The sequence below is a fragment of the Lathyrus oleraceus genome, chromosome 5 (genome assembly GCF_024323335.1).
Source record: "Lathyrus oleraceus cultivar Zhongwan6 chromosome 5, CAAS_Psat_ZW6_1.0, whole genome shotgun sequence".
NCBI lineage: Eukaryota > Viridiplantae > Streptophyta > Magnoliopsida > Fabales > Fabaceae > Lathyrus > Lathyrus oleraceus.
This window is the reverse complement of record NC_066583.1, coordinates 257,855,137-257,876,654: the sequence shown is the minus strand read 5'-3', so window position 1 is coordinate 257,876,654 and position 21,518 is coordinate 257,855,137.

Sequence of the window (21,518 nt, the reverse complement as noted above, 5' to 3'; positions counted from 1 at the left end):
CTTTCAAATCGTCCATCGCCCACCCGATAGCACCCTTGTATTTCTTTAGGACTTTGATTAGCTCTCCTTCTTGGGTCTCTCTCAAACCTGAATTGATGATTGTTGGACATTTTTCCTCATTGTCAAGAAAGACATATTTGAGATGTTCTGGTAATTGTTTCAACTCTATCCCTTTTTTTATATCCTGTTTCGATTCTGAAGATGTTTTAGGTCGAAGCTCCTCCCACCGTTGCGGTCGGGAACGAACCCAAGGCGGTTGTTCCTTTAACATCGCTACCACTTCGGATTCTTTCTCATCAATTCCTTCAGTATCCTCAACGATAGATAAACTCAAAACTCTCTCCAAAGGAAGCTTGGGTGTTGTAATCTGCATAGATTGAGCAAAAACTGTATCTAACACTTCAATACTTTTACTCGCCCCTTCGTCATCCTTGAATTTCATAGTATCCCTCACATCAATTTTGAGCTTTTCATCATAAACTTTGAGGGTCATGGCTCCTTCCTCAATATCTATCATGCATCTTCCAGTTTCCAGGAAAGGTCTTCCCAATATGAGAGGAATCTCCTCATCTTCCGGCATCTCGAGTATCACAAAATCCACCGGGAATACAAATTTATCAATCTTCACCAGAACATCTGTTGCTATACCATAGGGTCTCTTCATAGAATGATCCGCAAACTGCAGTGTCATGCGAGTATCCTGCATCTCCCCTAACTCAAGTTTTTTGTAAATCGAGAGGGGCATTAGACTAACACTTGCTCCCAAATCGATCAGTGCCTTTTTGAATGATCTGTCTCCAATGGTACAAGGAATAGTGACTGCACCTCTATCTTTTTTCTTCATCGGAATTTTTAGGCCCTGCAAAATAGCACTACAAGTTTCAGTTAGCATGACTGGCTCGCTGTCGATCGACCTTTTCTTTGATATGATGTCTTTCATGAATTTGGCGTAGATCGGCATCTGTTCCAGAGCTTCAGCAAAAGGTATGTTGATCTCGAGCTTCTTGAATAATTCTAAGAATTTCTCAAAAAAAAAATCATGGAGATCTTTCTTCTTTGTTCTTGTCGGAAAAGGAAGAATGATCTTTGGTTTTTGTTTCTCTTGCTGGCTTGTCGGCTTGACCACCACTTCTTCAGTTTGTTTTGGCTCTTCTCTAATCTCCAAGTCAACTTCCAACAATCCATCTTCTTCAACCTGTTCGTCAACTTGTGGTTCCTTAGATTTTCCTTTTCCGGTGACCACATCTTTAATGTGACTTTGATCACGGGGATTAACGACTGTCCTACTAGGAAGCGTGCCAGGTGCATGGGAGTTTGAGGCTAACTGTTGGGCAATTTGACCCATCTGAATTTCAAGATTTTTTATGGATGCTGTAGTGGTCTTCTGATTATTTCGAGTCTCCTCTTGGAATTGGATGTTGTGAGCTGCCATCTTTTCAATTGCGAGCTTCCAATCTGCCTTCTTAGGTGCCTGTTGTTGCTGCTGCTGATATTGATTTTGATATTGACCCTGTGCCTGCTGTTGCACGTTCCCTCTTTGATCTTTCCATGCAAAGTTGGGATGATTCTTCCACCCCGGATTGTATGTGTTGGAGTAGGGATTGTTTTGCTTTAAAAATTTTATATCTTCGATCTGTTGCGGTGTTGCAAAGCAATGAACAATATTGTGTGGTCCATTGCAAATGCCACACACTTCACTCGGTGCCTGTTGCACTTGAGCCACTTTCTGAGCACCTATGTTTAGTGCTTTCAACCTTTTCTCTACCTCCGCAGCAACAACTTCTTCAATTTTCACCTGTTTGTTTGTTTCAAGCTTCAAGTCAATAACTGCAGATTTGCTTGATACCCTGTCATATAACTCTAAATACTCGTTCGAGGCAATAGCTTCAATTATCTTCTTCATACCGGTGGCTGTTGTCGCATCCTGCGAAAAATCAACCGGCGAGCTAAAAATAAAACACACACAGAGCCGCCACTGCGCATTATTTATCCCAAGATAGGGAAAGGAAACGCTCAGAAAAACCTGGAAAGAACATGGTCTCGCGACCAAAGAGAAAGGGTAAGGGAGCCGGTTACGCAAGGGGAAGGTATTAGCACCCCTCACGTCCGTCGTACTCGACGGGATCCACGTTCTAAAATAAAGAATAGGTTGCTAAACATCACACACACACACACAGGGAACGCAGGTGGGGTTAAGAGAAGGGAGCTCGATAGGACATCGCGTCCTATGCCTACATATCTCGTCTGGAACGAGAATCAGAGCCACTGTAGTTCGGCTTACGCACGCCAAACAACACAAAACACACCAACAGACAAGGGTGGCAAACATGGAGCCCGACAACCACTAGATGGAATTATGTCAGCATCCGAACCAAAACACGCACAAAACGGCAAACGTGGAGCCCGACAGCCAATTAATGGACTTACGTCGGCATCCGAACCAAAACACACAGTCAGATAACAAGTAAACGCACGCAAAAAAGAAAAAGGTTGCCCGGAGTGGTCTCGCACGACCACCTGCCTACATACCTTGTCTGGAACAAGGATCAGGGCGATGTAGTTCCCCCGAAAGGGAATGAATTGCTAGCCAGAAACCAGGGAAAGACACACTACTAGGGAGCTGGACTCGAGCCTAGTGTTGTCATGCATCGTTTACCCTAAGTTCGGTTTTCTATCCTACTTGCATAAGCAAACTACTCCTATCCAGGAAAGAAGCAAGCACACAAGCATACAGAATAATTCAAGCATACATCCAATGAGAACAAGCATCTCAAACAGATATCCACATAGCACGCACTATAACCAAACAAGTGGCTCACACAATAGGTTTGACTGCCTCAGCAAGTCGTCTGTACGGGCTGGGTTTGCTCTTAACCTTGCCATTACAAGGCTAAGGTGAAGCAGATGAGAGGTGAAGTGAGGATCAGACCTCACAGCTCTTATCCCTAACCAGGGAGAGCTTCTGACAAATGAGCATGGGTCCAGAATGGGGGAACCCTTCTATACTCAGAGACTCTGACACAATGTGCACTGCACAGGATCTTGGGCTAGGATCTCAATGCTACAACCATGTAATGGGAGCAAAGAGAAGACTCACGGAATAGTGGGGGGTAGGCTGCATACCCCTACCTTCCACCAATTGCCTTATTTAAAGGACTTCCACCTGCTTGGCACGAAAAATAAACAACCACAATCATTGCCTCTTAAGGAGGACTTCAGACATTTGCCCGGCCCGGTAACAGCCGGGTCTCCCAGACTACATGAAGTCAAGAGGACCTACCTCAAGCGGTTTACACAACCGAGCAGCGGCTACCAAGCAAGTTCTTAAAAGAACTAGAGCGACTAAAGGTACCTGTACAAAAGCTAACCAGTTAATAACTCAGACAACCAATCAGAAAACAACAAGTTAATCAGTCAAACTATGCAAGCCAAGGCATACAAAGGCAAGCTATGAGCTCAAGCCCAAGCTTCACAACCTACAAAACAATGTTATGTTAGTGTACAAACATCAAACAACATCATTTCAATCAACTTGGATCATTCTCCATGAGCCTTATGCTATTCATCCTGAAAAATCAAGCAAATATTAGCAACTAGACCACTAGGCCAAGCCTAGGGTCCAAAAGCAAGAAAAATTCCTAAACAGCAAGGTATCTCTAACCAAAGTCAAATTAATGCAAATAGAAAACCAACACAATTAGTCCCATGTCCATATCATTCATCATGTTCCTTTTATGCACAAAACAATCCAAACTAGTTCAAATGGAACACCAAACATCCAAACAGAACTATTGCATTCAAATCCATATCAAAACAAATCCAAAAAATCTCAAATAAATTACACCTAAACAGGGTCTATTCAAGGTATGGCACACCAAATTTCAGCTTAATTGGGCAAAGGAAACCATGTCAATGAAAGTCAACAAAAACAGACACAATTACATGCTCCAAATCACAACATCAACACATGCTTCCACTTCAAAAATTCATAAGTCCATGAAAACAATAAAGAAATGACTGGGACCAAAACAGGGATGTCATACAATGTGTCTATAACATTCCTACCAAATTTCATGATCATTCAATACCATATGAGCATTCCACATACCAACATGTATCACATGAACTTGCACAATCAACCAACAGAGATGAAAAATAGCAATCAAATTGAAAATGCCACATAAAATTCCACAAAAATTCACATAGCATCTTAACATGTTAATGAACATCCATGCAAAATTTCACATTAATCCAACAAGTATAGGTCACTCAAATAAATCCAGCAAGTTGGCATAATGAGGTGTGACACAAATTGTCACACCTAAGTTCCAAAATTCATAACTCAATGATCAGGTATCAAAAATTCATGAAATTTACATGTAAATAAGCATCAACCAGTCCACAATTATCACAAAAATTTTCAGACATTTATTTGTAAGCATGAGAATTTCACATTGGATTTGGCACAAGGTATCAAAATGTAGCACATGTTAAAGAACCCTAGGGCAAACACAAATATTACCAAGCACAACTTCCACCAATAGGTCAAAAAAATTCTACAGTCAACAACAAAGTCAACACAAAAATTCCTACATTTTTCTGATTTTTCTATGATTTTTGGTGAATTTTTTAAGGTGTTAATGATTTTTTAAGATTTTTATTAAATTAAATGAAATTTGTAATGGCATAATTGTAAATAAGTTGCGCGGGGGCGGTAAACGCCTGATTCAAATTTTCAAACGGATTTTTGGATCAAACTCATAAAATTTCCAGAAATCTTCTTCTTCTTCACCAGCCACGCCAAGAACACGCCAATCTCAAATCATCACCAAAATGGACAAGTGGATAACCGTTCGAACCGTCTCACTACGCACAATCCAAATATCAACTTGATTTAACCTAAATGTTGCTATGTCTCTCAAATCGAACGAGTTAGGGTTTTGACACGAAATTTCAAATCCAGATTTCGCACGCTACAGTTCATCATTCACAAATCTAAAACCATCACGATGCTCTACAATCAACGAACTATAGAATGCACATGATAATTGAGCAAAGCTTGAGATTCGAAATTTTAGAAACCTGATATGGCAGTGTAATTCTTGCTGTTCTTCGTGCGTTTTAGCTCCAAACAGGTGTAGTATATGCTCGTGGAAGGTGAGTAGAAGAGTTGGATTCGAATGTAGTGGCTTCTAATGCTCGAATTCAAGATTCACCATGAATGATGCACTTTTGGACAGCTGCGAATTATCACTCCTTGTGCTCCAATGACCAAAAACAGTTTGAGATGATGATGAGAGGAGTTCAAATCAAAAAGAAATTCGCAGATTGATCGAGATTTGATGAAGATTGATGAATTTGAAGGTTTTGTGTTCTTGAGGAAATTGAGAGAATGTGATGAGTTTTCAGATCTGGTTTTGGAATGTGTGTAATTATGTTATGATTAGTGGATGATTATGTTTATATACTCCTGCTTAATCCAAGCTTAATTACACCAATTAACCAAATTGAATTGATTAGTGAAATGGCTAATTTTAAGTAAGGGCAAAATTCGAACTTCCCATGCCAGCTCATTGCCACCTCATGGATAGCTCACACACTCTCCAAATGACATGTGTGAGCTGTTGCAACTTGTTTCACTCTCATTGGATGTGTATTTTAGAAATTCACTATGTGATGGTTATGCATCCAATTTTGCCATTTCATTTTACAAGTCAAATTCCAAACCATGAAGCCTAGCCATGTAATGATGATTCCAACAAATTTCAAATGCCATTTGTGAGGTGTTGCAAAAATCCCCACTCAAAAATTCCAATTATTTCACAAGTTGGACAATTTTGCCCCTGGTCCATTTTAACTGTCCAGTTGAAATTTGACTTTTTGCATTGGCCACTTTTGATAAAATCCAATTATGCACCATGAAAGTACATGTCAAATGGAGTTTGTGCATATAAAGAACTTGCAATTTGGACAAACCATGTGGAAATTATGGCCTCCTGATTATGGGTCATTTTTGAAATTCACTGAGCCATAACTTGACAACCATACATGGGATTTTCAAGTTCTTGGACTTTTTGGAAAGGTGAGAACAAGTTCTACAACTTTCATGTCGAACAAATTTTCATTTGAAGCTTCCTTGGACACGTGGCTTTGAGGTCAAAAACTTTCCATTTTTGGAAACTTCTATTACAAGTCACTTTCTATTTTTGGCAGTTTTAGTTCTGACTTGATTTTCTTCATTCTTAAGCTTTGAGATGTCAAATAACACTTGTTCCAACATGAATGAAGTGTATCCAACTCATTTCCACCTCCAAATCCATCAGATCATGTACAGTTGACCACAATTGACTTTTCATCTGATAGATGAATTTTGGCAATGCAGAGACCAATCTGAGCCCCAATCTCCAACTGAAATGGCTCAAGGGTGAAACCCTAGCCTCAATTATCTCCATAAAATCACATAATGAACCCCATAACCATCATAAACCCCATCTCCTAATTATGCCCTGACTGACCCAATGCAACTGATTAGGGTTGACCAGTGGTCAAAACCCTAATCTCAAGGAATCCTGCTTCAACACTTGATGATAACCAACCTTGATGATGATGATGAATCATTGTAATCAAGATGAAGATCAATATCCTTGGAGAATCATAAAACCCTAATTCACAGCCCAAACCTCAGATGGCCAATGATCAGTCAATAAAACCCTAGGCTTGCACTTTGACTTCCTCATCTTCTGATCAAGACTTGGGAAGATAGCTTGCACAATGTAACCACATGATATGCAATATGCTATGCCTAATTCCCTAAAAATGATATGCAATATGTTAATGCTAGTCCTAAGAGAAGAGGGCAAATTTTGAGGTGTTACAGCTGCCCCTATTCAATCCACTGTGAACCTGTCGATATGAATAGCCTCGGCTTTCAGATGATCAGGATGAAGAGTGATTGAATACCAAGAACAGACGAACAATTTACACTCTGATGGGATAATAATTAACAACGCCCGTCAGCATCGGCGAAGAAACAATCTCAAAAACGAAAAGACGTCGACCTGGATACCAAAATAAATGGTAACGCAGGGATAACTATGGCCTGAACACCACTCATCCGCTCGGGATTATTATTATTTCTTCTTTTTATGCTTTTCTTGAACCCCGAATTTTCTTTCGCGCAAATGATCCCAGATCACTGCATTTGAACCCCGAAATCTTCTTTCCTTGTGATAACTCTGCTGGCAATCGTCGGAAATAACACCAATCACCACTCTGATGGCGACATATCAAAGGGTACATCTTCAACCAGACACTGACTGATGACCGGGAAGAAACTCGATGTTTACAGGCATCGGACGGTGATGTTTTACAGGACACCAAAGAAAACTCGACCAAACATTAAACAATGACTAGGAGAAAACTCGATGTTTACAGGCATCGGACAATGATGTTTACAGGCATCAAACAATGATGTTGACAGGACATCGAACAATGATGTTGACAGGACATCAAACAATGATGTTTACAGGCATCAAACAAAACTCGACCAAACATTAAACAATGACTGGGAGAAAACACGATGTTTACAGGCATCGGACAATGATGTTTACAGGCATCAAACAATGATGTTTACAGGCATCAAACAATGATGTTGACAGGACATCAAACAATGATGTTTACAGGCATCAAACAAAACTCGACCAAACATTAAACAATGACTGGGAGAAAACACGATGTTTACAGGCATCGGACAATGATGTTTACAGGCATCAAACAATGATGTTTACAGGCATCAAACAATGATGTGGACAGGCATCAAGCAATGATGTTTACAGGCATCAAACAATGATGTTTACAGGCATCAAACAATGATGTTGACAGGACATCGAACAATGATGTTTACAGGCATCAAACAATGATGTTGACAGGACATCGAACAAGGATCGACCAGACATTAAACAATGACTGGGAAACAACTTGACATTGACTGGACATCGAACGATGATGTTTTACAGGACATCAAAGAAAACTCGACCAGACACTTACTGATGACTGGGAAATACTGCTGCTCACAATGCTGAACTCCTCGGAGTATCGTCTTCACTATCCGGCAAAACCAAATCCCAAGCGGTAACCACGGCTTGAATCGCGCTGATCGCGTAACGTCCTTTGATGTTATTTCCATCTCTGTCCGACGGAAACATTTCCTCCAATATCGCACTACTGGGGAACATTGCTGATCTGACGTCATGATGCTAAACTCCACAGAGTAACATCTTCGCTTTCTGGCACAACCACCTCTCAAACGGTAACCACGGCTTGAGACTAGCTCTATGCTTGCAACAATGATGCATGATCTTTTTCTGCGTAATGCTCCATAATTATGGAAATGCTACGCGATTTATTATTTTTTCTATGCAATATGCTATGCTTATTTACATGATGAATGCATAAAAAGCATCCCCCTCAAGGGACTCTTCTGAGGAGCACGAGACACTCTGCTGAGGAACTCGTCAATACTCCGATCTCCACCCTGCTGGGGAATAAGCACTGCTGCTGGGAAAAGGTAACCCTTGCTGGAGAAGAACCTCCTTTGCACCCAATCCGCTCGGGAAACTGCTGGGGATAAGCACCACCAACACTCTGTGGGGATACAACAACTTTTGACTTGTTGGGGATATCAATCCCGACTCTGCTTGGGGGAAACCCTCACAGATACCCGACGACTTTACTGGGGAAATGCTCACAGATACTCTGCTGGGAAACAGCCACCTTCAGGTCTGGCAACTGGGGAATCATCGATCTGACACCTGCTGGGGATAACCATCCTGACCCTGCTAGGGAAGCGAATGCCACTCCGCTGGGGACAACCCAGGCAATCCATAGATAGAATCAACTCAGCTGGGGATGCAAAAATCCGTCCGCTACGGGAACTTGTCCAATCCACTGGTAGGATGAACACTGCTGGAGATATATTTCATTGAAACCCGCTCCACTCGGGGAATAGCAACCTTCGGGCCTGGCTACTGAGGAAACACCGTTGTAAACCTGCCGGGGATAACCATCACGACTCGGCTGGGGATCACAGACTTTGGATCTGCTGGGGAGCTAGTCCTCTGATTCTGCTTGGGGATTCCGCTGGGGAAATGAGAAAAGTTGGTATAGAACACCCGTCGACTCGTCGAACCATGGTATCCACCTCCCAAACTCGTATCAGCTTTCCACTTTTGAGAATTCCCAGACTCGTCTGGACCTTTTCCGCTCCATCATCTTGTATTCCCAATCGCTCCGCGCTCGACGGGAAGCGTACTCCAAGTGTTGAAATCTTGTATTCCCAATCGCTCCGCGCTCGACGGGATTTATACATACTTTTCAATCTTCTGACTTTGAAGAGTCTTCTTGATTAATTCCAAAGGTCGTCGTACGTCGCAACGTCTTCGTCATTCTTTCATATATTCGTTCCCGCGCGAACTCTCTGGGGATCTGTTACAAAGCTTCCACACCACAACCTGCAAGTGAGTGAAAATATCTAACAGTACCTGCAAAACAGACCGTCAGATAAAACCGTGCCCCAGGCGTGTCAAGATTTCAACACTTGGGTCACTCAACCTTCCAAATAATATTTCAAGCTTTCAATTTTATAAGCATGCATTGGAAGGGACCTGTATGTCTTAAAATGCAACATTCTTTATGTCGCATCCTGCGAAAAATCAACCGGCGGGACTCAAATAAAAACACAACAGAGCCGCCACTGCGCGTTATTTATCCCAAGATAGGGAAAGGAAACGCTCAGAGAAACCTGGAAAGAACATGGTCTCGCGACCAGAGAGAAAGGGTAAGGGAGTCGGTTACGCAAGGGGAAGGTATTAGCACCCCTCACGTCCGTCGTACTCGACGGGATCCACGTTCTAGAATAAAGAAAAGGTTGCTAAACATCACACACACACAAGGTACGCAGGTGGGGTTAACAGAAGGGAGCTCGATAAGGTATCGCACCTTATGCCTACATATCTTGTCTGGAACAAGAATCAGAGCCTCTGTAGTTCGGCTTACGCACGCCAAACAACACAAAACATACAAACAAGCAAGGGTGGCAAACATGGAGCCCGACAACCACTGGATGGAATTACGTCGGCATCCGAACCAAAACACGCTCAAAAGGGCAAACATGGAGCCCGACAGCCAATCCTGGGCTTACGTCGGCATCCGAACCAAAACGCACAAAACGGCAAACGTGGAGCCCAACAGCCAATTACTGGACTTACGTCGGCATCCGAACCAAAACACACAGTCAGATAACAAGTAAACACACGCAAAAAAGAAAAAGGTTGCCCGGAGAGGTCTCGCACGACCCCCTGCCTACATACCTCGTCTGGAACGAGGATCAGGGCGATGTAGTTCCCCTGAAAGGGACTGTATTGCTAACCAGAAACCAGGGAAAGACACACTACTAGGGAGCTGGACTCGAGCCTAGTGTTGTCATGCATCGTTTACCCTAAGTTCGGTTTTCTATCCTACTTGCATAAGCAACCTATTCCTATCCAGGAAAGAAGCAAGCATACAAGCATACAAAATAATTCAAGCATACATCAAATGAGAACAAGCATCTCCAACAGATATCCACACAGCACGCACTATAACCAAACAAGTGGCTCACACAATAGGTTTGACTGCCGAAGCGAGTCGTCTGTACGGGCTGGGTTTGCTCTTAACCTTGCCATTACGAGGCTAAGGTGAAGCAGATGAGAGGTGAAGTGAGGATCAGACCTCACAGCTCTTATCCCTAACCAGGGAGAGCTTCTGACAAATGAGCATGGGTCCAGAATAGGGGAACCCTTCTATACTCGATGACTCTGACACAATGTGCACTGCACGGATCTTGGGCTTATGATCTCAATGCTACAACCATGCAATGGGAGCAAGGAGAAGACTCACAGAATAGTGGGGGATAGATTGCATATCCCTACCTTCCACCAATTGCCTTATTTAAAGGACTTTCACCTGCTTAGGCACAAAATTAAACAATCACAATCATCGCCTCTTAAGGAGGACTTCAGACATTTATTTGCCCGGCCCGGTAACAGCCGGGTCTCCAGACTACATGAAGTTAGGAAGTTATACCTCAATGCAAGTTGCTTAAGCAAAGCAAAGCAAAAGTTCACAAGGAACTGAGCAACTAAAAGTACCTGGAAACAGTCAAACACAGTTAGTACTCAGACAGACAAACTAAACAGCAAAAGTTCAATCAGTTAATCATGTTCACAACCTACAAAGCAAGCTCAAAGCTCAATCCCAAACTTCACAACCTACAAAACAATGTTATGTTAGTGTACAAACATCAAACAACATCAATTGCATTTAACTTGATTCATTCTCCATGTGCATTATGCTTTTGATCCTGAAAAATCAAGCAAATATTAGCAACAAGACCACTAGGCTAAGCCTAGGGTCCAAAGGCAAGAAAAATTCCTAAACAGCAAAGTATTCACCAACCAAAGTCAAATTAATGTCAAACAAGAGCAAACACCATTAGTCTCATGTTTATATCATTCATCATGTTCATGTTATGCACAAAACAAGGCAAATTAGTTCAAATGAAGCACCAAACATGCAAACAGAACTATTGCATTCAAATCCACATCAAAACAACTTCAAAAATTCTCAAATAAATTACACCTAAAAAGGACCTAGTCCAGGTATGGCACACCAAATTTCAGCTTAATTGGGCAAAGGTAACTATGTCAATGAAAATCAACAAAAACAGACACAACTATATGCTCCAAATCACAACATCAACACATGCTTCCACTTCAAAAATTCATAACTCAATGAAAACAGTAAAGAAATGAGTGAGACCAAAACAGGGATGTCACACAATGTGTATATTACAAGCATGCCAAATTTCATGATTATCCAATACCATATGAGCATTTCACATTGATTCTACCAACCTATGTCACACAAGCTTGCACCATTGACCAACAGAAATGAAAAATCACAATCAATTTGAAAATGCAATGTAAAATTCCACAAACATTCCCAAAGCACCCTAACATGTTAATGATTCACCATGCAAAATTTCATATTATTCTAACAAGCATAGGTCACTCAAAAAAATCCAGCAAGTTGACATAAAGAGGTGTGACACAAATTGTCACACCTAAGTTCCAAAATTCATATCTCAATGATCAGGCATCAAAAACTCATGAAATTTACATGGAAATAAACATCATCCAGTCCACAATCATCACAAAAATTGTCAAGAATTTATTTTACATTATGAGCATTTCATGAACCAAATGGTAAAATGTATCAAATGTGAACACATGTGAAATAAGCCTAGGTCAAACAATATTTTTGCCATGCACAACTTTGACCAATAGGTCAAAAAAATCCTAGAGTCAACAACAAAGTCAACACAACAATTTCCATATTTTTCTGAATTTTCTACAATTTTTTATGAATTTTTAAAGGTGTTAATGATTTTTTAACAATTAATTAAAATAATTAAAATTGCACAATGGCATAATTGTAAATAAAGGTGGCGGGAGCGGGAAACACGGTATTTGAATTTTCGAATGGAAAACTGGATCAAACGCCCTCTCTTCATCGTTCTCAGTCCAGAACTCACATGAACACTCAAGAACATGGAAATCTCAAACCATCACCAAAACGAGCAAACGAATACTCGTTAGAACCGTATGAACGCGTAGATCTCAAATATGAATTCAATTTAACCTAACAGTTCCTAAAACATGCGAATCGATCGATCTAGGGTTTGACCTTGAAACTTCAATTCCAGATTTACTAGCCTATAGTTCATCATTTGCAAATCTAAAACCATCACCGTAATCTACAATCAAAGGACTACAGCACGCACATAATCATTGATCAAATCATGATGCTCGAAATCTGAAGATACCTGGTATGGCAGTAGAGAAATCAGTGGAATTCGCGTGAATGAGCTTCAAACGGATGCAGCATAGGCTAGTGGAAAGGAGATGCGAAGCTTAGATTCACTCAATTTTGCTCCTAGCGCCTGGATTCACGATTCACCATGGAAGGAGCTTGAAAGTGCAGTAGCTTTTGGCGCGGCTTTGGAGGTTGAAGAGCACAAACAGATGAAGCATATGCCAATACAAGATCAATGCAACAATAATTTTGCAAATTGATCAAAGATTCATGAAGTTTGATGAATTTTGGTATTTTGGTATTCTTGAAGAATTTGAGAATTGGAGAGGTTTTTTGATCTGATCTTGGTGATTGTGCAATTCTGTTATGATTAGAATGAGATTAGGATTATATACTCAAGCTTAATTACCACTTAATCCATCTAATTAGCCAAATGCATTAGATTAGTGAAATGGTAATTTTTCAAGTGAGGGGAAAATGGGAATTTCACTTGCCAGCTCAATGCCACCTATTTGACAGCTCACACACCTTCCAAATGACATGTGTGAGCTGTCTCCATTTGTCTCATGCTCATTGGATAGGCCATTCTCAATTTCACTATGTGGTAGCTTATGTTCACTTTTGCAATTTCCATTTTTCAAGCCAAACCTCAAATTACAAGCCTTTGCCATGAAATGATGATTCCAACAAATTTTAAATACCATTCATGAGGTGTTGCAAAAATCCCCACTCAAAAATTCCAATTATTTTGAAAGTTGGACAATTTTGCCCTTGGTCCACTTTAATTGTCCAGTTGAAAATTGACTTTTTGCATTGACCACTTTTGGAAAAATCCAATTATGCACCATGAAAGTACATGTCAAATGGAGTTTGTGCATATAAAGAACTTGCAATTTGGACCAACCATGTGGAAATTATGGCCTCCTGATTATGGGTCATTTTTGAATTTCACTGAGCCCCAATTTTCCAACCATACATGGGATTTTCAAGTTCTTGGACTTTTTGGAAAGGTGAGAACAAGATCTACAACTTTCATGTTGAACAATTTTTCATTTGAAGCTTCCTTGGACACGTGGCTTTGAGGTCAAAAACTTTCCATTTTTGGAAACTTCCATTACAAGTCACTTTCTATTTTTGGCAGTTTTTTGTTCTGACTTGCTTTTCTTCATTTTTAAGCTTTGAGCTGTCAAATAACACTTGTTCCAACCTGAATGAAGTGTATCCAACTCATTTCCACCTCCAAATTCATCAGATCATGTACAGTTGACCACAGTTGACTTTTCATCTGATAGATGAATCTGGCAATGCATAGATCAAATTGAACCCCAATCTTCAACTGAAATGGCTCAAGGGTGAAACCCTAGCCTCAATAAGCACAATATAATCACATAATGAACCCCACATCCATCATAGACCCCATCTCCTGATTAAGCCCTGATTGGCCCAATGCAACTGATTAGGGTTGACCAGTGGTCAAAACCCTAATCTCAAGGAATCTTCTTCAATCTTTTGATGACATCCAACCATGATGATGATGATGTATCATTTCAAACAAGATGAAGACCAATATCCATTGAGAATCATGAAACCCTAATTCACAGCCCAATCCTCAGATGGCCCATGATCAGTCAATAAACCCTAGGCTTGCACTCTGACTTCCTTATCTTCTGATCAAGACTTGGGAGAATGGCTTGCACAATGTAACCACATGATATGCAATATGCAATGCCTAATGACCTACAATGATATGCAATATGTTAATGCTAGCCCCAAGAGAGGAGGGCAAATTTTGAGGTGTTACAGCTGCCCCTATTCAATCCACTGTGAACCTGTCGATACGAAATAGCCTCGGCTTTCGGATGATCAGGATGAAGAGTGATTGAATACCAAGAACAGACGAACAATTTGCACTCTGATGGGAAAAATAATTAACAACGCCCGTCAGTATCGGCGTAGAAACAAACTCGAAAGAAAAATCCGTCCGATACAGAGAAAACTCGGCTTGAACCCCAAAACAGAAATGTCGACCTAGATACCAAAACAAATGGTAACGCAGGGATAACCATGGCCTGATCACCACACATCCACGCGGGATTATCATTCCTTTCTTTTTTACGCTTTTCTTGAACCCCGAAATTTTTCTCTGCTCTTTTTTTTCATTTTCTTGAACCCCGAAATTTTCTCTGCTCTTTTTTTCATTTTCTTGAACCCCGAAATTTTCTCTGCGCAAACGACCCTCGGATCTCTGCATTTGAACCCCATTCTCCTATTTGCCAAAATAAATGGACCCCATTCTCCAATTTGAACCCCAGTCGCCTGACGATAACTCGCGATCGCCAATATGAACCCCGTTCTCCAGAAAATGCCTCAACATCTCCTTTTCTCCGTTTGAACCCCATCTCCAGAAAATGCCTCAACATCTTCTTTTCTCCGTTTGAACCCCAGGAAAATGCCTCAGCATATCCTTTTCTCCATGATAATTCCGCTGGCAACGTCGGAAATAACACCAAACCACTCTGAGGGCGACATGTCAGAGGGTATACCTTCACAAAAGAAGGTAGCATGTGTATCTCTTCCTCAGAAGACACCTATAACGACCTCCATTGGCCTCAGCCTGAGTCTAAGGTGACACATGAACGGAAGATAATCCTAAGGACCTCATCCCGGATATAATCTTCAACTCCATCTCCATTTGAACCCCAGAAAATACCTCAGCATTTCCTTTTCTCCATTTGAACCCCGAAATCGCGCTGATCGCGTAACGTCCTCTGGTTTTATTTCCATCTCCGTCCGACGGAAACATTTCCTCCAATATCGCACTACTGGGGAACACTGCTGATCTGACGTCATGATGCTAGACTCCTCAGAGTAACATCCTCACCACTTGGTGCACCAAAGCTTCAAGCGGTAACCACGACTTGAATTGCGCTGAACGCCAAACATTTCCCATCTCGGCTTGACGGAAAACAATTACTCTTCCAGTATCGCACTACTGGGGAATATCTTCGATTCAATCACGATGCTGAACTCCTCGGAGTAACACCTCTTCACCTTTGGGCAAAACCACTTCTCGAACAGTAACCACGGTTTGAGACTAGCTTATGCTTGCAATGATGAATGATCGATTTTTTCTGCGTAATGCTCCATACTTATGGAAATGCTACGCGATTATTTATTTTTCTATGCAATATGCCATGCTATTTTTTCATGATGAATGCATAAAAAAGAAATATCCCCCTCAAGGGACTCCTTTGGGGAATACGAGACACTCTGCTGAGGAACTCGTCACCGCTCCGATTTCCACCATGCTGGGGAATAACTGCTGCTGGGGATAAGGCAACCCTTGTTGGGGAAGAACCTCCTTTGCACCCAATCCACTCGAGAAGCCGCTGGGGATAAGCACCACCAACACTCTGTGGGGATACAACAATCTTGACTTGCTAGGGATATCAATCCCGACTCCGCTTCGGGAAAACCCTCACAGACACCTGCTGACTTTACTGGGGAAATGCTCACAGATACTCCGCTGGGGAAAACAGCAATCTCCAAACTCAACTGGGAATGCATCACTCTATCACCTGCTGGGCAACCATCCTGACCCTGCTAGGGAAACGCATACCACTCCGCTGGGGACAACCCATGCCATCCATAGGTAGAACCTACTCAGCTGGGCATGCAAAATCCGTCCACTACGGGAACTTGTTCAATCCACTGGTGGGATGAACACCGCTGGAGATATATTTCTTCGAAAAAGACCCGCTCCACTCGGGGAATAACAACCTTCTGGCCTGGCTGCTGAGGAAACACCGTCTTAACCTGTCCGGGATAACCATCCTGACTCGGCTGGAGAAGTCCACAGACCTTGTATCTGCTGGGGAGCTAGTCCTATGACTCTGCTTGGGGACTTAGCTGGGACATGAGAAAAGTAAGTACAGAACACCCGTCGACTCATCGAACCATGGTATCCACCTCCAATACTCGTATCGGCTTTCCACTTTTGAGAATTCCCAGACTCGTCTGGACCTTTTCTGCTCCATCATCTTGTATTCCAACTCGTTCCGCGCTCGACGAGAACGTACTCCTGGAATTATACAAAAATTTCAATTTCTCGATTTTGAAGAGTCTTCTTGGTTAATTTCAAAGGTCGTCGGACATCTCTCGTCGTCTCTTCGTCGCCCTTCTTCGTGCACTCGTCCCTGATCGGACTCTGCGGGGAATCTCTACAAACTTTCAACCTTCCGACTTTGAAGAGTCTTCTTGATTATTATCAAGGATCGTCGTACGTCTCACCGTTTCTTCGTCGTTCTTTCGTATTCATTCGTTCCTGAGCGAACTCTTTGGGGATCTGCTACAAAGCTTCCATATCACAACCTGCAAGTGAGTGACGAATACCTAACAGTACCTGCAAAACAGATCGTCAGATAAAACCGTGCCCCAGGCGTGTCAAGATTTCAACACTTGGGTCACTCAACCTTCCAAATAAGATTTCCAGCTTTCAATCTTATAAACATGCATTGGAAGGGACCTGTATGTCTTAAAATGCAAGATTCTTTATCAAAAATATCTGGATGTTTTTGCAATCAAAGCGGTAATGAAAAACAAAAACAAAATTATTCGACTGAACATGCATTTATTGACTGAAAAAGTGTGGCTCAAATTGAACAATACAAAGGAAGCAATTCCTGAAAAGAGGTAATTGCGCACAAAAGGAAAAATCTATCCTAATGGCAATGTGAAACCCGTGATCTCATCGAGTTCCAACTCGGTTACACCCCATATGTCCTCAGACTCTCCGTGCTTTCTGCCTTCTGAACAAGACGATTCCGACTGATCCCCATCGGGTATTACCAAAGCGCAAACGATCATGCCAGACGCAGTTGTTCGTTTCAATCCCTCTTTTGCCTGGACCGCCCTTTCGGGTTTTTAGTCCACCGGGATACCCATTTTTGCCCAAGTCGCCTTCTCAGGTTTTCGACTTGCCAGGTGTACAATTTTCATTTATATCCCTAACTTTTGCCCGAACCTTTTTCTGTTTTTGGTTCGTCGGGATGCCCATTTTTGCCTGGACTATTTTATTCTTTTCGTCCAGCGGGTCTATTATACGAAGTATTTTTTAACTGCGTCCACATTCACAGGGGATGGAAAATCTTCGCCATCCATGGTCGTTAACAACAAGGCTCCGCCAGAGAAAACCTTCTTGACCATGCTGGGGATTCATGACTGAGTGTCCGTTTGCCCCTTCGATCGTCTTGAGGAGGAAGGATCCTTTTCAACACCGTATCACCCACGTGATATACCCGAGGTCGCACCTTCTTGTCAAAAGCACGCTTCATCCTTTGCTGATACAACTGCCCATGACAGATGGCTGCTAGCCCCTTTTCCTCAATCAGGCTCAACTCTTCATACCGGGTCCTTACCCATTTAGCCTCTTGCAACTTCACGTCCATCAGGACTCTCAAAGAGGGAATCTGGACCTCAACAGGTAATACGGCTTCCATCCCATATACTAACGAGAAAGGAGTTGCCCCAGTAGATGTGCGCACCGACGTTCGATACCCATGCAATGCAAACAGCAACATCTCATGCCAGTCTCTGTAGGTTACCACCATTTTCTGCACAACCACACCGTCGGTGCATTCAAACGTTGTCCGGGCAACAAAAGCTCATTCACCTTAACCTCCCCATCAGACATCAGAATCCGTTCGGATTCGGGGTCAGGCCCCTCCTCCGGGATCAGTCACTCTCAATCTTTCGATTAGAGCACCTCAAGATGTCCTCATCAGGGAACTCAAACTTCATCGGTTGATCATCCTCCACGAGTTGCTGGGCTATGTAATCAGACAATACACCCCTTGATTGCTTTTTGAGAGTATACTGATCAGTCAATATTCTTTTGCCTTTTCACAACCCGTCCGGTCGATGCTGGATTCTCAAACCCATACTTGATCGGATCCATCTCGGAAATCCACAAAGTGGTATGAACCAGCATACACTGTCTCGGTCGGCGAGCAGCCTATGCCAAAGTACATCAAGTTTTCTCGAACAGTGAATGTATTGTTTCACAGTCGGTAAACTTTTTGCTAAGGTAAATTGCATGCTCTTTTCGACAAGACGCGTCATGCTGACCCAATACACCTCGTAGACCCCTCGAAGGCCGTCAAGTACAGATTAACAGTCTCTCTCCATAAGAGGTATCAGAATCAAAGGTTCATGCAACTTAATCTTTTATTTTTTCAATGCCTCTTGGCAATCATTATTCCACCTGACCGTTTGATCTTTTTTTCTACATCTTGAATATAGGTTCGCACGTGGCTGTTAGATAAGATGCGAACCATGACAGGTAGTTCAATCTTTCTAAGAAACCACGAACCTCTCTTTTTCCTTTTTTATCGGTTCAGGCATTTCTCTTTTTTTTTTTTTTTTTTTTTTTTTAGCAGGATGAACCTCGATTCCTCCCTTACAATGAACCCCCGCAGCTTACTGGCCCGCACTCTGATAGTGCACTTATCTGAATTCAACCTCAGTTTGAATTGTCTCAACCGGTCAAACGACCTGCCCCGGTCTGCCAGATGCCCCTCTCCTGTTTGGGACTTTGCTATCATGTCATAGTATAGCATTCAATTTCATGATGAATCCGATCATGAAACAAAGTCACCATGGCTCTCTGATAAGTAGCACCGGCGTTCTGCTTCTCTAGAGGACAGTCTTCTCTCTATGGTAGCTTGTGCACAACGATATCGGTGTTCAACCCTGGCATATCCTGACATGACCAGGTGAAGGCACCCACATGCTCTTTCAACAAGGCTACCATTCTGCTCTCAACTCGCCTCTGTAGCGGCCCCAATTTTTTCTTTACTGACCTCGGCGGTGCTTGTAATAACAATCTCGCATCACTCCTCGAGCGGCTGAATCACCTTTTCCTCTTGTTTAACATCCTGGCTAATTCCAGCAGATCACAATCTTCTTCGTCTTCTTCTTCAGCCTGATTGCTCGGATTGTCGAAGTCATATGAGGGGTAACCAAATTGTTATCAATGAGATCCGGAGAATTATTTTTGAATTTGGAACGAGACAAATCAAAAAAAGGAAAATGAAAACAAACATTGCCATTTTTATTCGTTTTTAAACTGCAAAAATAAATGAAAAACAGGGAACACCGCTTTTTGACTGAAAAACATCCATTTATTAATGATGCAGAAAATGCAAATTATGAACATGAGGTGGCCCTTACAATGAACCATTACGTGTCGGGCAACACATATGGCTTTCATGCATATAAACTGAAAATAAGAAATATTACTCTTCCGGATGAGTGACAGTGCTGATCTGTTTCAGGCCTTCCAGTTTCCTGGTACGCACGCTTTTATCCACGACTCCAGCTCACAGTCACTGTCAGTCTCTTCCCCCATCGCACAGACGCGATCTGAATTTTCAGCAATTGCACCCACCATCGCCTGTCCATGCGCCGGCCTGGGATTGGCATTAACGTTCGGAGATGGTGCAAAATTCATGGCTTTGGAATCCACCAGGTCCTGGACAACATTCTTGAATGCTCTACAACCCTCAATGTTATGCCCCGGTGTTCCAGAATGGAATTCACACTGGGCGTTCTCATCATAGTTAGGAGGCTTCTGATCTGATCTCATCGGAACCATCGCCCTCGGTTGAACCAACCCAAAATCCATCAACTCTTTAAACAGAACAGCATATGTCACGGGCGGCTTGTCAAAATTCCGATCACTCATCCTCCTCCTGACTGGATAGCCTACCCTCTGAGACCTCTGCTGAAATGGCTGACGCTGCTGTTGCTGTTGTGCAGGCTGATCGTCAGCAGGAATAGTTACCGCAGCGGTGTGCTGGTAGTAACGACCCCTACCGTGTCCTCTCTGGGCGTACACAGCACTCGATTCACCCTCATCCTTGTGCTGGTCATTACCAAAAGATTTCTTCGGTCCAGATGACGGAGCGTTTCCTTGCATGTTCCCCATCTTCAGCCAGTCTTCAATCCTCCCCACCTTTCCGGCAATTACTTTCTGCCCCAAGGCGAACTCTTGCATGACATGAATCAGCTCTCCCATCTTCTCTTTCAGCTCGAGAATGTCGGCATTGGGCAGATCCATCAGTTTGGGAGTATTGCGTCTAGTAAAGTATCTGTGAGGACGGGTTGAGTGCAAAGGTACAACTCTACGAGCACGAGCAATGATTCCTGCAAAACAGCAAACAGGTTAATATGCATGAATGCAACGTCTATCCATATGAGGAAGCTTCTGTCTTTCGATCCTGGTTTCATCGAGACAGATAAAATTTCACCAATAACATTTTGACATTCAGATGTCTCTCAACCAGATTCTCAATCCATAATGCTCCCCATATGGCTAGACGTAGGTTCGATGCAGATGAATGCAAAATGAGAATGATGCAGATGTATGCAATGCACTGGGCCATCCTCCAAGTCATCTGATCATCTGTTGCTCTGAATCACAGCCCTGATTTCTGAACCGATCACAACCATCTGAGGAATATGTAACCACAAATCCGACTCAAGGGTTCCGAAATAAACGGAAGACAGATACATCATCATCATCATTAGTCTCTGAACAGACCCAT